Source organism: Salvelinus alpinus, chromosome 31 (genome assembly GCF_045679555.1).
Source record: "Salvelinus alpinus chromosome 31, SLU_Salpinus.1, whole genome shotgun sequence".
In the NCBI taxonomy this organism is placed as follows: domain Eukaryota; kingdom Metazoa; phylum Chordata; class Actinopteri; order Salmoniformes; family Salmonidae; genus Salvelinus; species Salvelinus alpinus.
In genome coordinates, this window is record NC_092116.1 from 42078443 (window position 1) to 42093930 (window position 15488).

Here is a 15488-nt window from a genome sequence, read left to right on the forward strand (position 1 = left end):
AGATCTATACTGGTTCTATCTACACTAACATGGGGTGGTTTCTCTCTAGGTGGTCTAGATCTATACTGGTTCTATCTACACTAACATGGGGTGGTTTCTCTCTAGGTGGTCTAGATCTATACTGGTTCTATCTACACTAACATGGGGTGGTTTCTCTCTAGGTGGTCTACATCTATACTGGTTCTATCTACACTAACATGGGGTGGTTTCTCTCTAGGTGGTCTAGATCTATACTGGTTCAATCTACACTAACATGAGGTGGTTTCTCTCTAGGTAGTCTAGATCTATACTGGTTCAATCTACACTAACATGAGGTGGTTTCTCTCTAGGTGGTCTAGATCTATAATGGTTCTATCTACACTAACATGGGGTGGTTTCTCTCTAGGTGGTCTAGATCTATACTGGTTCTATCTACACTAACATGAGGTGGTTTCTCTCTAGGTAGTCTAGATCTATACTGGTTCTATCTACACTAACATGGGGTGGTTTCTCTCTAGGTGGTCTGGATCTATACTGGTTCTATCTACATTAACATGAGGTGGTTTCTCTCTAGGTGGTCTAGATCTATACTGGTTCTATCTACACTAACATGAGGTGGTTTCTCTCTAGGTGGTCTAGATCTATACTGGTTCTATCTACACTAACATGAGGTGGTTTCTCTCTATGTGGTCTAGATCTATACTGGTTCTATCTACACTAACATGAGGTGGTTTCTCTCTATGTGGTCTACATCTATACTGGTTCTATCTACACTAACATGAGGTGGTTTCTCTCGGTGGTCTACATCTATACTGGATCTATCTACACTAACATGAGGTGGTTTCTCTCTAGGTGGTCTACATCTATACTGGATCTCTCTACACTGAGGTGGTTTCTCTCTATGTGGTCTAAATCTATACTGGTTCTATCTACACTAACATGAGGTGGTTTCTCTCTAGGTGGTCTAGATCTATAATGGTTCTATCTACACTGAGGTGGTTTCTCTCAAGGTAGTCTAGATCTATACTGGTTCTCTCTACACTGAGGTGGTTTCTCTCAAGGTAGTCTAGATCTATACTGGTTCTCTCTACACTGAGGTGGTTTCTCTCAAGGTAGTCTAGATCTACCCCCCAAGCCATAAGACTCCTGAACAGCGAATCAAATGGCTACCCAGACTATTTTTATTGCCGCCCCTCTTTTACTCAGCTGCTACTCTCTGTTTATTATCTATGTGTTTAGTAACTCTACCTACATGTACATATTACCTCAACTAACTGATGCCCCTACACATTGACTCTGTACCGTAACACCCTGTATATAGCCTCCACATTGACTCTGTACCGTAACACCCTGTATATAGCCTCCACATTGACTCTGTACCGTAATACCCTGTATATAGCCTCCACATTGACTCTGTACCGGTACCCCCTGTATATAGCCTCCACATTGACTCTGTACTAGTACCCCCTGTATATAGCCTCTACATTGACTCTGTACCGGTACCCCCTGTATATAGCCTCCACATTGACTCTGTACCAGTACCCCCTGTATATAGCCTCCACATTGACTCTGTACCGGTACCCCCTGTATATAGCCTCCACATTGACTCTGTACCGGTACCCCCTGTATATAGCCTCCACATTGACTCTGTACCGGTACCCCCTGTATATAGCCTCCACATTGACTCTGTACCGGTACCCCCTGTATATAGCCTCCACATTGACTCAGTACCGTAATACCCTGTATATAGCCTCCACATTGACTCTGTACCGGTACCCCCTGTATATAGCCTCCTTATTGACTCTATACCCGTACCCCCTGTATATAGCCTCTACATTGACTCTGTACCGTAATACCCTGTATATAGCCTCCACATTGACTCTGTACCGGTACCCCCTGTATATAGCCTCTACATTGACTCTGTACCGTAATACCCTGTATATAGCCTCCACATTGACTCTGTACCGGTACCCCCTGTATATAGCCTCCAAATTGACTCTGTACCGGTACCCCCTGTATATAGCCTCCACATTGACTCTGTACCGGTACCCCCTGTATATAGCCTCCACATTGACTCTGTACCGGTACCCCCTGTATATAGCCTCCACATTGACTCTGTACCGTAATACCCTGTATATAGCCTCCACATTGACTCTGTACCGGTACCCCCTGTATATAGCCTCCACATTGACTCTGTACCGGTACCCCCTGTATATAGTCTCCACATTGACTCTGTACCGTAATACCCTGTATTTAGCCTCCACATTGACTCTGTACCGTAACACCCTGTATATAGCCTCCACATTGACTCTGTACCGTAATACCCTGTATATAGCCTCCACATTGACTCTGTACCGTAACACCCTGTATATAGCCTCCACATTGACTCTGTACCGGTACACCCTGTATATAGCCTCCACATTGACTCTGTACCGTAATACCCTGTATATAGCCTCCACATTGACTCTGTACCGTAATACCCTGTATTTAGCCTCCACATTGACTCTGTACCGTAACACCCTGTATATAGCCTCCACATTGACTCTGTACCGTAATACCCTGTATATAGCCTCCACATTGACTCTGTACCGTAACACCCTGTATATAGCCTCCACATTGACTCTGTACCGTAATACCCTGTATATAGCCTCCACATTGACTCTGTACCGTAATACCCTGTATATAGCCTCCACATTGACTCTGTACCGTAATACCCTGTATATAGCCTCCACATTGACTCTGTACCGTAACACCCTGTATATAGCCTCCACATTGACTCTGTACCGTAATACCCTGTATATAGCCTCCACATTGACTCTGTACCGTAATACCCTGTATATAGCCTCCACATTGACTCTGTACCGTAATACCCTGTATATAGCCTCCACATTGACTCTGTACCGTAACCCCTGTATATAGTCTCCACATTGACATTGTACCGGTACCCCCTGTATATAGCCTCCACATTGACTCTGTACCGTAACACCCTGTATATAGCCTCCACATTGACTCTGTACCGGTACCCCCTGTATATAGCCTCCACATTGACTCTGTACCGTAATACCCTGTATATAGCCTCCACATTGACTCTGTACCGGTACCCCCTGTATATAGCCTCCACATTGACTCTGTACCGGTACCCCCTGTATATAGCCTCCACATTGACTCTGTACCGGTACCCCCTGTATATAGCCTCCACATTGACTCTGTACCGTAATACCCTGTATATAGCCTCCACATTGACTCTGTACCGTAACACCCTGTATATAACCTCCACATTGACTCTGTACCGGTACCCCCTGTATATAGCCTCCACATTGACTCTGTACCGGTACCCCCTGTATATAGCCTCCACATTGACTCTGTACCGTAATACCCTGTATATAGCCTCCACATTGACTCTGTACCGGTACCCCCTGTATATAGCCTCCACATTGACTCTGTACCGTAACACCCTGTATATAGCCTCCATATTGACTCTGTACCGTACCCCCTGTATATAGCCTCTACATTGACTCTGTACCGTAACACCCTGTATATAACCTCCACATTGACTCTGTACCGGTACCCCCTGTATATAGCCTCCACATTGACTCTGTACCGGTTCCCCCTGTATATAGCCTCCACATTGACTCTGTACCGGTACCCCCTGTATATAGCCTCCACATTGACTCTGTACCGTAATACCCTGTATATAGCCTCCACATTGACTCTGTACCGGTACCCCCTGTATATAGCCTCCACATTGACTCTGTACCGTAACACCCTGTATATAGCCTCCACATTGACTCTGTACCGTAATACCCTGTATATAGCCTCCACATTGACTCTGTACCGGTACCCCCTGTATATAGCCTCTACATTGACTCTGTACCGTAATACCCTGTATATAGCCTCCACATTGACTCTGTACCGGTACCCCCTGTATATAGCCTCCAAATTGACTCTGTACCGGTACCCCCTGTATATAGCCTCCACATCGACTCTGTACCGGTACCCCCTGTATATAGCCTCCACATTGACTCTGTACCGGTACCCCCTGTATATAGCCTCCACATTGACTCTGTACCGGTACCCCCTGTATATAGCCTCCACATTGACTCTGTACCGGTAACCCCTGTATATAGCCTCCACATTGACTCTGTACCGGTACCCCCTGTATATAGCCTCCAAATTGACTCTGTACCGGTACCCCCTGTATATAGCCTCCACATTGACTCTGTACCGGTACCCCCTGTATATAGCCTCCACATTGACTCTGTACCGGTACCCCCTGTATATAGTCTCCACATTGACTCTGTACCGGTACCCCCTGTATATAGCCTCCACATTGACTCTGTACGGTACCCCTGTATATAGCCTCCACATTGACTCTGTACCGGTACCCCCTGTATATAGCCTCCACATTGACTCTGTACCGGTACCCCCTGTATATAGCCTCCACATTGACTCTGTACCGTAACACCCTGTATATAGCCTCCTTATTGACTCTATACCCGTACCCCCTGTATATAGCCTCTACATTGACTCTGTACCGTAATACCCTGTATATAGCCTCCACATTGACTCTGTACGGTACCCCTGTATATAGCCTCCACATTGACTCTGTACCGGTACCCCCTGTATATAGCCTCCACATTGACTCTGTACCGGTACCCCCTGTATATAGCCTCCACATTGACTCTGTACCGTAACACCCTGTATATAGCCTCCACATTGACTCTGTACCGGTACCCCCTGTATATAGCCTCCACATTGACTCAGTACCCCCTGTATATAGCCTCCACATTGACTCTGTACCAGTACCCCCAGTATATAGCCTCCACATTGACTCTGTACCGGTACCCCCTGTATATAACCTCCACATTGACTCTGTACCGTAATACCCTGTATATAGCCTCCACATTAACTCTGTACCGGTACCCCCTGTATATAGCCTCAACATTGACTCTGTACCGGTACCCCCTGTATATAGCCTCCACATTGACTCTGTACCGGTACCCCCTGTATATAACCTCCACATTGACTCTGTACCGGTACCCCCTGTATATAGTCTCCACATTGACTCTGTACCGGTACCCCCTGTATATAGCCTCCACATTGACTCTGTACGGTACCCCCTGTATATAGCCTCCACATTGACTCTGTACCGATACCCCCTGTATATAGCCTCCACATTGACTCTGTACCGGTACACCCTGTATATAGCCTCCACATTGACTCTATACCCGTACCCCCTGTATATAGCCTCCACATTGACTCTGTACCGTAATACCCTGTATATAGCCTCCTTATTGACTCTATACCCGTACCCCCTGTATATAGCCTCTACATTGACTCTGTACCGTAATACCCTGTATATAGCCTCCACATTGACTCTGTACCGGTACCCCCTGTATATAGCCTCTACATTGACTCTGTACCGTAATACCCTGTATATAGCCTCCACATTGACTCTGTACCGGTACCCCCTGTATATAGCCTCCAAATTGACTCTGTACCGGTACCCCCTGTATATAGCCTCCACATTGACTCTGTACCGGTACCCCCTGTATATAGCCTCCACATTGACTCTGTACCGGTACCCCCTGTATATAGCCTCCACATTGACTCTGTACCGGTACCCCCTGTATATAGCCTCCACATTGACTCTGTACCGTAATACCCTGTATATAGCCTCCACATTGACTCTGTACCGGTACCCCCTGTATATAGCCTCCACATTGACTCTGTACCGGTACCCCCTGTATATAGTCTCCACATTGACTCTGTACCGTAATACCCTGTATTTAGCCTCCACATTGACTCTGTACCGTAACACCCTGTATATAGCCTCCACATTGACTCTGTACCGTAATACCCTGTATATAGCCTCCACATTGACTCTGTACCGTAACACCCTGTATATAGCCTCCACATTGACTCTGTACCGGTACACCCTGTATATAGCCTCCACATTGACTCTGTACCGTAATACCCTGTATATAGCCTCCACATTGACTCTGTACCGTAATACCCTGTATTTAGCCTCCACATTGACTCTGTACCGTAACACCCTGTATATAGCCTCCACATTGACTCTGTACCGTAATACCCTGTATATAGCCTCCACATTGACTCTGTACCGTAACACCCTGTATATAGCCTCCACATTGACTCTGTACCGTAATACCCTGTATATAGCCTCCACATTGACTCTGTACCGTAATACCCTGTATATAGCCTCCACATTGACTCTGTACCGTAATACCCTGTATATAGCCTCCACATTGACTCTGTACCGTAACACCCTGTATATAGCCTCCACATTGACTCTGTACCGTAATACCCTGTATATAGCCTCCACATTGACTCTGTACCGTAATACCCTGTATATAGCCTCCACATTGACTCTGTACCGTAATACCCTGTATATAGCCTCCACATTGACTCTGTACCGTAACCCCTGTATATAGTCTCCACATTGACATTGTACCGGTACCCCCTGTATATAGCCTCCACATTGACTCTGTACCGTAACACCCTGTATATAGCCTCCACATTGACTCTGTACCGGTACCCCCTGTATATAGCCTCCACATTGACTCTGTACCGTAATACCCTGTATATAGCCTCCACATTGACTCTGTACCGGTACCCCCTGTATATAGCCTCCACATTGACTCTGTACCGGTACCCCCTGTATATAGCCTCCACATTGACTCTGTACCGGTACCCCCTGTATATAGCCTCCACATTGACTCTGTACCGTAATACCCTGTATATAGCCTCCACATTGACTCTGTACCGTAACACCCTGTATATAACCTCCACATTGACTCTGTACCGGTACCCCCTGTATATAGCCTCCACATTGACTCTGTACCGGTACCCCCTGTATATAGCCTCCACATTGACTCTGTACCGTAATACCCTGTATATAGCCTCCACATTGACTCTGTACCGGTACCCCCTGTATATAGCCTCCACATTGACTCTGTACCGTAACACCCTGTATATAGCCTCCATATTGACTCTGTACCGTACCCCCTGTATATAGCCTCTACATTGACTCTGTACCGTAACACCCTGTATATAACCTCCACATTGACTCTGTACCGGTACCCCCTGTATATAGCCTCCACATTGACTCTGTACCGGTTCCCCCTGTATATAGCCTCCACATTGACTCTGTACCGGTACCCCCTGTATATAGCCTCCACATTGACTCTGTACCGTAATACCCTGTATATAGCCTCCACATTGACTCTGTACCGGTACCCCCTGTATATAGCCTCCACATTGACTCTGTACCGTAACACCCTGTATATAGCCTCCACATTGACTCTGTACCGTAATACCCTGTATATAGCCTCCACATTGACTCTGTACCGGTACCCCCTGTATATAGCCTCTACATTGACTCTGTACCGTAATACCCTGTATATAGCCTCCACATTGACTCTGTACCGGTACCCCCTGTATATAGCCTCCAAATTGACTCTGTACCGGTACCCCCTGTATATAGCCTCCACATCGACTCTGTACCGGTACCCCCTGTATATAGCCTCCACATTGACTCTGTACCGGTACCCCCTGTATATAGCCTCCACATTGACTCTGTACCGGTACCCCCTGTATATAGCCTCCACATTGACTCTGTACCGGTAACCCCTGTATATAGCCTCCACATTGACTCTGTACCGGTACCCCCTGTATATAGCCTCCAAATTGACTCTGTACCGGTACCCCCTGTATATAGCCTCCACATTGACTCTGTACCGGTACCCCCTGTATATAGCCTCCACATTGACTCTGTACCGGTACCCCCTGTATATAGTCTCCACATTGACTCTGTACCGGTACCCCCTGTATATAGCCTCCACATTGACTCTGTACGGTACCCCTGTATATAGCCTCCACATTGACTCTGTACCGGTACCCCCTGTATATAGCCTCCACATTGACTCTGTACCGGTACCCCCTGTATATAGCCTCCACATTGACTCTGTACCGTAACACCCTGTATATAGCCTCCTTATTGACTCTATACCCGTACCCCCTGTATATAGCCTCTACATTGACTCTGTACCGTAATACCCTGTATATAGCCTCCACATTGACTCTGTACGGTACCCCTGTATATAGCCTCCACATTGACTCTGTACCGGTACCCCCTGTATATAGCCTCCACATTGACTCTGTACCGGTACCCCCTGTATATAGCCTCCACATTGACTCTGTACCGTAACACCCTGTATATAGCCTCCACATTGACTCTGTACCGGTACCCCCTGTATATAGCCTCCACATTGACTCAGTACCCCCTGTATATAGCCTCCACATTGACTCTGTACCAGTACCCCCAGTATATAGCCTCCACATTGACTCTGTACCGGTACCCCCTGTATATAGCCTCCACATTGACTCTGTACCGTAATACCCTGTATATAGCCTCCACATTAACTCTGTACCGGTACCCCCTGTATATAGCCTCAACATTGACTCTGTACCGGTACCCCCTGTATATAACCTCCACATTGACTCTGTACCGGTACCCCCTGTATATAACCTCCACATTGACTCTGTACCGGTACCCCCTGTATATAGTCTCCACATTGACTCTGTACCGGTACCCCCTGTATATAGCCTCCACATTGACTCTGTACCGGTACCCCCTGTATATAGCCTCCACATTGACTCTGTACCGATACCCCCTGTATATAGCCTCCACATTGACTCTGTACCGGTACACCCTGTATATAGCCTCCACATTGACTCTATACCCGTACCCCCTGTATATAGCCTCCACATTGACTCTGTACCGTAATACCCTGTATATAGCCTCCTTATTGACTCTATACCCGTACCCCCTGTATATAGCCTCTACATTGACTCTGTACCGTAATACCCTGTATATAGCCTCCACATTGACTCTGTACCGGTACCCCCTGTATATAGCCTCTACATTGACTCTGTACCGTAATACCCTGTATATAGCCTCCACATTGACTCTGTACCGGTACCCCCTGTATATAGTCTCCACATTGACTCTGTACCGGTACCCCCTGTATATAGCCTCCAAATTGACTCTGTACCGGCACCCCCTGTATATAGCCTCCACATTGACTCTGTACCGGTACCCCCTGTATATAGCCTCCACATTGACTCTGTACCGGTACCCCCTGTATATAGCCTCCACATTGACTCTGTACCGGTACCCCCTGTATATAGCCTCCACATTGACTCTGTACCGGTACCCCCTGTATATAGCCTCCAAATTGACTCTGTACCGGTACCCCCTGTATATAGCCTCCACATTGACCCTGTACCGGTACCCCCTGTATATAGCCTCCACATTGACTCTGTACCGGTACCCCCTGTATATAGTCTCCACATTGACTCTGTACCGGTACCCCCTGTATATAGCCTCCACATTGACTCTGTACCGTAACACCCTGTATATAGCCTCCACATTGACTCTGTACCGTAATACCCTGTATATAGCCTCCACATTGACTCTGTACCGGTACCCCCTGTATATAGCCTCTACATTGACTCTGTACCGTAATACCCTGTATATAGCCTCCACATTGACTCTGTACCTGTACCCCCTGTATATAGCCTCCAAATTGACTCTGTACCGGTACCCCCTGTATATAGCCTCCACATCGACTCTGTACCGGTACCCCCTGTATATAGCCTCCACATTGACTCTGTACCGGTACCCCCTGTATATAGCCTCCACATTGACTCTGTACCGGTACCCCCTGTATATAGCCTCCACATTGACTCTGTACCGGTACCCCCTGTATATAGCCTCCACATTGACTCTGTACCGGTACCCCCTGTATATAGCCTCCAAATTGACTCTGTACCGGTACCCCCTGTATATAGCCTCCACATTGACTCTGTACCGGTACCCCCTGTATATAGCCTCCACATTGACTCTGTACCGGTACCCCCTGTATATAGTCTCCACATTGACTCTGTACCGGTACCCCCTGTATATAGCCTCCACATTGACTCTGTACCGGTACCCCCTGTATATAGCCTCCACATTGACTCTGTACCGGTACCCCCTGTATATAGCCTCCACATTGACTCTGTACCGGTACCCCCTGTATATAGCCTCCACATTGACTCTGTACCGGTACCCCCTGTATATAGCCTCCAAATTGACTCTGTACCGGTACCCCCTGTATATAGCCTCCACATTGACTCTGTACCGGTACCCCCTGTATATAGCCTCCACATTGACTCTGTACCGGTACCCCCTGTATATAGTCTCCACATTGACTCTGTACCGGTACCCCCTGTATATAGCCTCCACATTGACTCTGTACGGTACCCCTGTATATAGCCTCCACATTGACTCTGTACCGGTACCCCCTGTATATAGCCTCCACATTGACTCTGTACCGGTACCCCCTGTATATAGCCTCCACATTGACTCTGTACCGTAACACCCTGTATATAGCCTCCTTATTGACTCTATACCCGTACCCCCTGTATATAGCCTCTACATTGACTCTGTACCGTAATACCCTGTATATAGCCTCCACATTGACTCTGTACGGTACCCCTGTATATAGCCTCCACATTGACTCTGTACCGGTACCCCCTGTATATAGCCTCCACATTGACTCTGTACCGGTACCCCCTGTATATAGCCTCCACATTGACTCTGTACCGTAACACCCTGTATATAGCCTCCACATTGACTCTGTACCGGTACCCCCTGTATATAGCCTCCACATTGACTCAGTACCCCCTGTATATAGCCTCCACATTGACTCTGTACCAGTACCCCCAGTATATAGCCTCCACATTGACTCTGTACCGGTACCCCCTGTATATAGCCTCCACATTGACTCTGTACCGTAATACCCTGTATATAGCCTCCACATTAACTCTGTACCGGTACCCCCTGTATATAGCCTCAACATTGACTCTGTACCGGTACCCCCTGTATATAACCTCCACATTGACTCTGTACCGGTACCCCCTGTATATAACCTCCACATTGACTCTGTACCGGTACCCCCTGTATATAGTCTCCACATTGACTCTGTACCGGTACCCCCTGTATATAGCCTCCACATTGACTCTGTACGGTACCCCCTGTATATAGCCTCCACATTGACTCTGTACCGATACCCCCTGTATATAGCCTCCACATTGACTCTGTACCGGTACACCCTGTATATAGCCTCCACATTGACTCTATACCCGTACCCCCTGTATATAGCCTCCACATTGACTCTGTACCGTAATACCCTGTATATAGCCTCCTTATTGACTCTATACCCGTACCCCCTGTATATAGCCTCTACATTGACTCTGTACCGTAATACCCTGTATATAGCCTCCACATTGACTCTGTACCGGTACCCCCTGTATATAGCCTCTACATTGACTCTGTACCGTAACACCCTGTATATAGCCTCCACATTGACTCTGTACCGGTACCCCCTGTATATAGCCTCCAAATTGACTCTGTACCGGCACCCCCTGTATATAGCCTCCACATTGACTCTGTACCGGTACCCCCTGTATATAGCCTCCACATTGACTCTGTACCGGTACCCCCTGTATATAGCCTCCACATTGACTCTGTACCGGTACCCCCTGTATATAGCCTCCAAATTGACTCTGTACCGGTACCCCCTGTATATAGCCTCCACATTGACCCTGTACCGGTACCCCCTGTATATAGCCTCCACATTGACTCTGTACCGGTACCCCCTGTATATAGTCTCCACATTGACTCTGTACCGGTACCCCCTGTATATAGCCTCCACATTGACTCTGTACCGTAACACCCTGTATATAGCCTCCACATTGACTCTGTACCGTAATACCCTGTATATAGCCTCCACATTGACTCTGTACCGGTACCCCCTGTATATAGCCTCTACATTGACTCTGTACCGTAATACCCTGTATATAGCCTCCACATTGACTCTGTACCTGTACCCCCTGTATATAGCCTCCAAATTGACTCTGTACCGGTACCCCCTGTATATAGCCTCCACATCGACTCTGTACCGGTACCCCCTGTATATAGCCTCCACATTGACTCTGTACCGGTACCCCCTGTATATAGCCTCCACATTGACTCTGTACCGGTACCCCCTGTATATAGCCTCCACATTGACTCTGTACCGGTACCCCCTGTATATAGCCTCCACATTGACTCTGTACCGGTACCCCCTGTATATAGCCTCCAAATTGACTCTGTACCGGTACCCCCTGTATATAGCCTCCACATTGACTCTGTACCGGTACCCCCTGTATATAGCCTCCACATTGACTCTGTACCGGTACCCCCTGTATATAGTCTCCACATTGACTCTGTACCGGTACCCCCTGTATATAGCCTCCACATTGACTCTGTACCGGTACCCCCTGTATATAGCCTCCACATTGACTCTGTACCGGTACCCCCTGTATATAGCCTCCACATTGACTCTGTACCGGTACCCCCTGTATATAGCCTCCACATTGACTCTGTACCGGTACCCCCTGTATATAGCCTCCAAATTGACTCTGTACCGGTACCCCCTGTATATAGCCTCCACATTGACTCTGTACCGGTACCCCCTGTATATAGCCTCCACATTGACTCTGTACCGGTACCCCCTGTATATAGCCTCCACATTGACTCTGTACCGGTACCCCCTGTATATAGCCTCCACATTGACTCTGTACGGTACCCCCTGTATATAGCCTCCACATTGACTCTGTACCGTAACACCCTGTATATAGCCTCCTTATTGACTCTATACCCGTACCCCCTGTATATAGCCTCTACATTGACTCTGTACCGTAATACCCTGTATATAGCCTCCACATTGACTCTGTACGGTACCCCTGTATATAGCCTCCACATTGACTCTGTACCGGTACCCCCTGTATATAGCCTCCACATTGACTCTGTACCCCCTGTATATAGCCTCCACATTGACTCTGTACCGTAACACCCTGTATATAGCCTCCACATTGACTCTGTACCGGTACCCCCTGTATATAGCCTCCACATTGACTCAGTACCCCCTGTATATAGCCTCCACATTGACTCTGTACCAGTACCCCCAGTATATAGCCTCCACATTGACTCTGTACCGGTACCCCCTGTATATAGCCTCCACATTGACTCTGTACCGTAATACCCTGTATATAGTTTCCACATTAACTCTGTACCGGTACCCCCTGTATATAGCCTCAACATTGACTCTGTACCGGTACCCCCTGTATATAACCTCCACATTGACTCTGTACCGGTACCCCCTGTATATAACCTCCACATTGACTCTGTACCGGTACCCCCTGTATATAGTCTCCACATTGACTCTGTACCGGTACCCCCTGTATATAGCCTCCACATTGACTCTGTACGGTACCCCCTGTATATAGCCTCCACATTGACTCTGTACCGATACCCCCTGTATATAGCCTCCACATTGACTCTGTACCGTAATACCCTGTATATAGCCTCCACATTGACTCTGTACCGGTAACCCCTGTATATAGCCTCCTTATTGACTCTATACCCGTACCCCCTGTATATAGCCTCTACATTGACTCTGTACCGTAATACCCTGTATATAGCCTCCACATTGACTCTGTACCGGTACCCCCTGTATATAGCCTCTACATTGACTCTGTACCGTAATGCCCTGTATATAGCCTCCACATTGACTCTATACCGTAATACCCTGTATATAGCCTCCACATTGACATTGTACCGGTACCCTCCTCAACTAACCGGTGTCCCTGCACATTGACTCTGTACCGGTACCCCCTGTATATAGCCTCCACATTGACTCTGTACCGGTACCCCCTGTATATAGCCTCCACATTGACTCTGTACCGTAATACCCTGTATATAGCCTCCTTATTGACTCTATACCCGTACCCCCTGTATATAGCCTCTACATTGACTCTGTACCGTAATACCCTGTATATAGCCTCCACATTGACTCTGTACCGGTACCCCCTGTATATAGCCTCTACATTGACTCTGTACCGTAATACCCTGTATATAGCCTCCACATTGACTCTATACCGTAATACCCTGTATATAGCCTCCACATTGACATTGTACCGGTACCCTCCTCAACTAACCGGTGTCCCTGCACATTGACTCTGTACCGGTACCCCCTGTATATAGCCTCCACATTGACTCTGTACCGGTACCCCCTGTATATAGCCTCCACATTGACTCTGTACCGTAATACCCTGTATATAGCCTCCACATTGACTCTGTACCGTAACACCCTGTATATAGCCTCCACATTGACTCTGTACCGTAATACCCTGTATATAGCCTCCACATTGACTCTGTACCGGTACCCCCTGTATATAGCCTCCACATTGACTCTGTACTGGTACCCCCTGTATATAGCCTCCACATTGACTCTGTACTGGTATCCCCTGTATATAGTCTCCACATTGACTCTGTACCGGTACCCCCTGTATATAGCCTCCACATTGACTCTGTACCGGTACCCCCTGTATATAGCCTCCACATTGACTCTGTATCGGTACCCCCTGTATATAGCCTCCACATTGACTCTGTACCGTACCCCCTGTATATAGCCTCTACATTGACTCTGTACCGTAACACCCTGTATATAACCTCCACATTGACTCTGTACCGGTACCCCCTGTATATAGCCTCCACATTGACTCTGTACCGGTTCCCCCTGTATATAGCCTCCACATTGACTCTGTACCGTAATACCCTGTATATAGCCTCCACATTGACTCTGTACCGGTACCCCCTGTATATAGCCTCCACATTGACTCTGTACCGTAACACCCTGTATATAGCCTCCACATTGACTCTGTACCGTAATACCCTGTATATAGCCTCCACATTGACTCTGTACCGGTACCCCCTGTATATAGCCTCCACATTGACTCTGTACTGGTACCCCCTGTATATAGCCTCCACATTGACTCTGTACTGGTACCCCCTGTATATAGTCTCCACATTGACTCTGTACCGGTACCCCCTGTATATAGCCTCCACATTGACTCTGTACCGGTACCCCCTGTATATAGCCTCCACATTGACTCTGTACCGGTACCCCCTGTATATAGCCTCCACATTGACTCTGCACCGTAATACCCTGTATGTAGCCTCCACATTGACTCTGTACCGGTACCCCCTGTATATAGCCTCCACATTGACTCTGTACCGGTACCCCCTGTATATAGTCTCCACATTGACTCTGTACCGGTACCCCCTGTATATAGCCTCCACATTGACTCTGTACCGGTACCCCCTGTATATAGCCTCCACATTGACTCTGTACCGGTACCCCCTGTATATAGCCTCCACATTGACTCTGTACCGGTACCCCCTGTATATAGCCTCCACATTGACTCTGTACCGGTACCCCCTGTATATAGCCTCCACATTGACTCTGTACCGGTACCCCCTGTATATAGCCTCCACATTGACTCTGTACCGGTACCCCCTGTATATAGCCTCCACATTGACTCTATACCGGTACCGC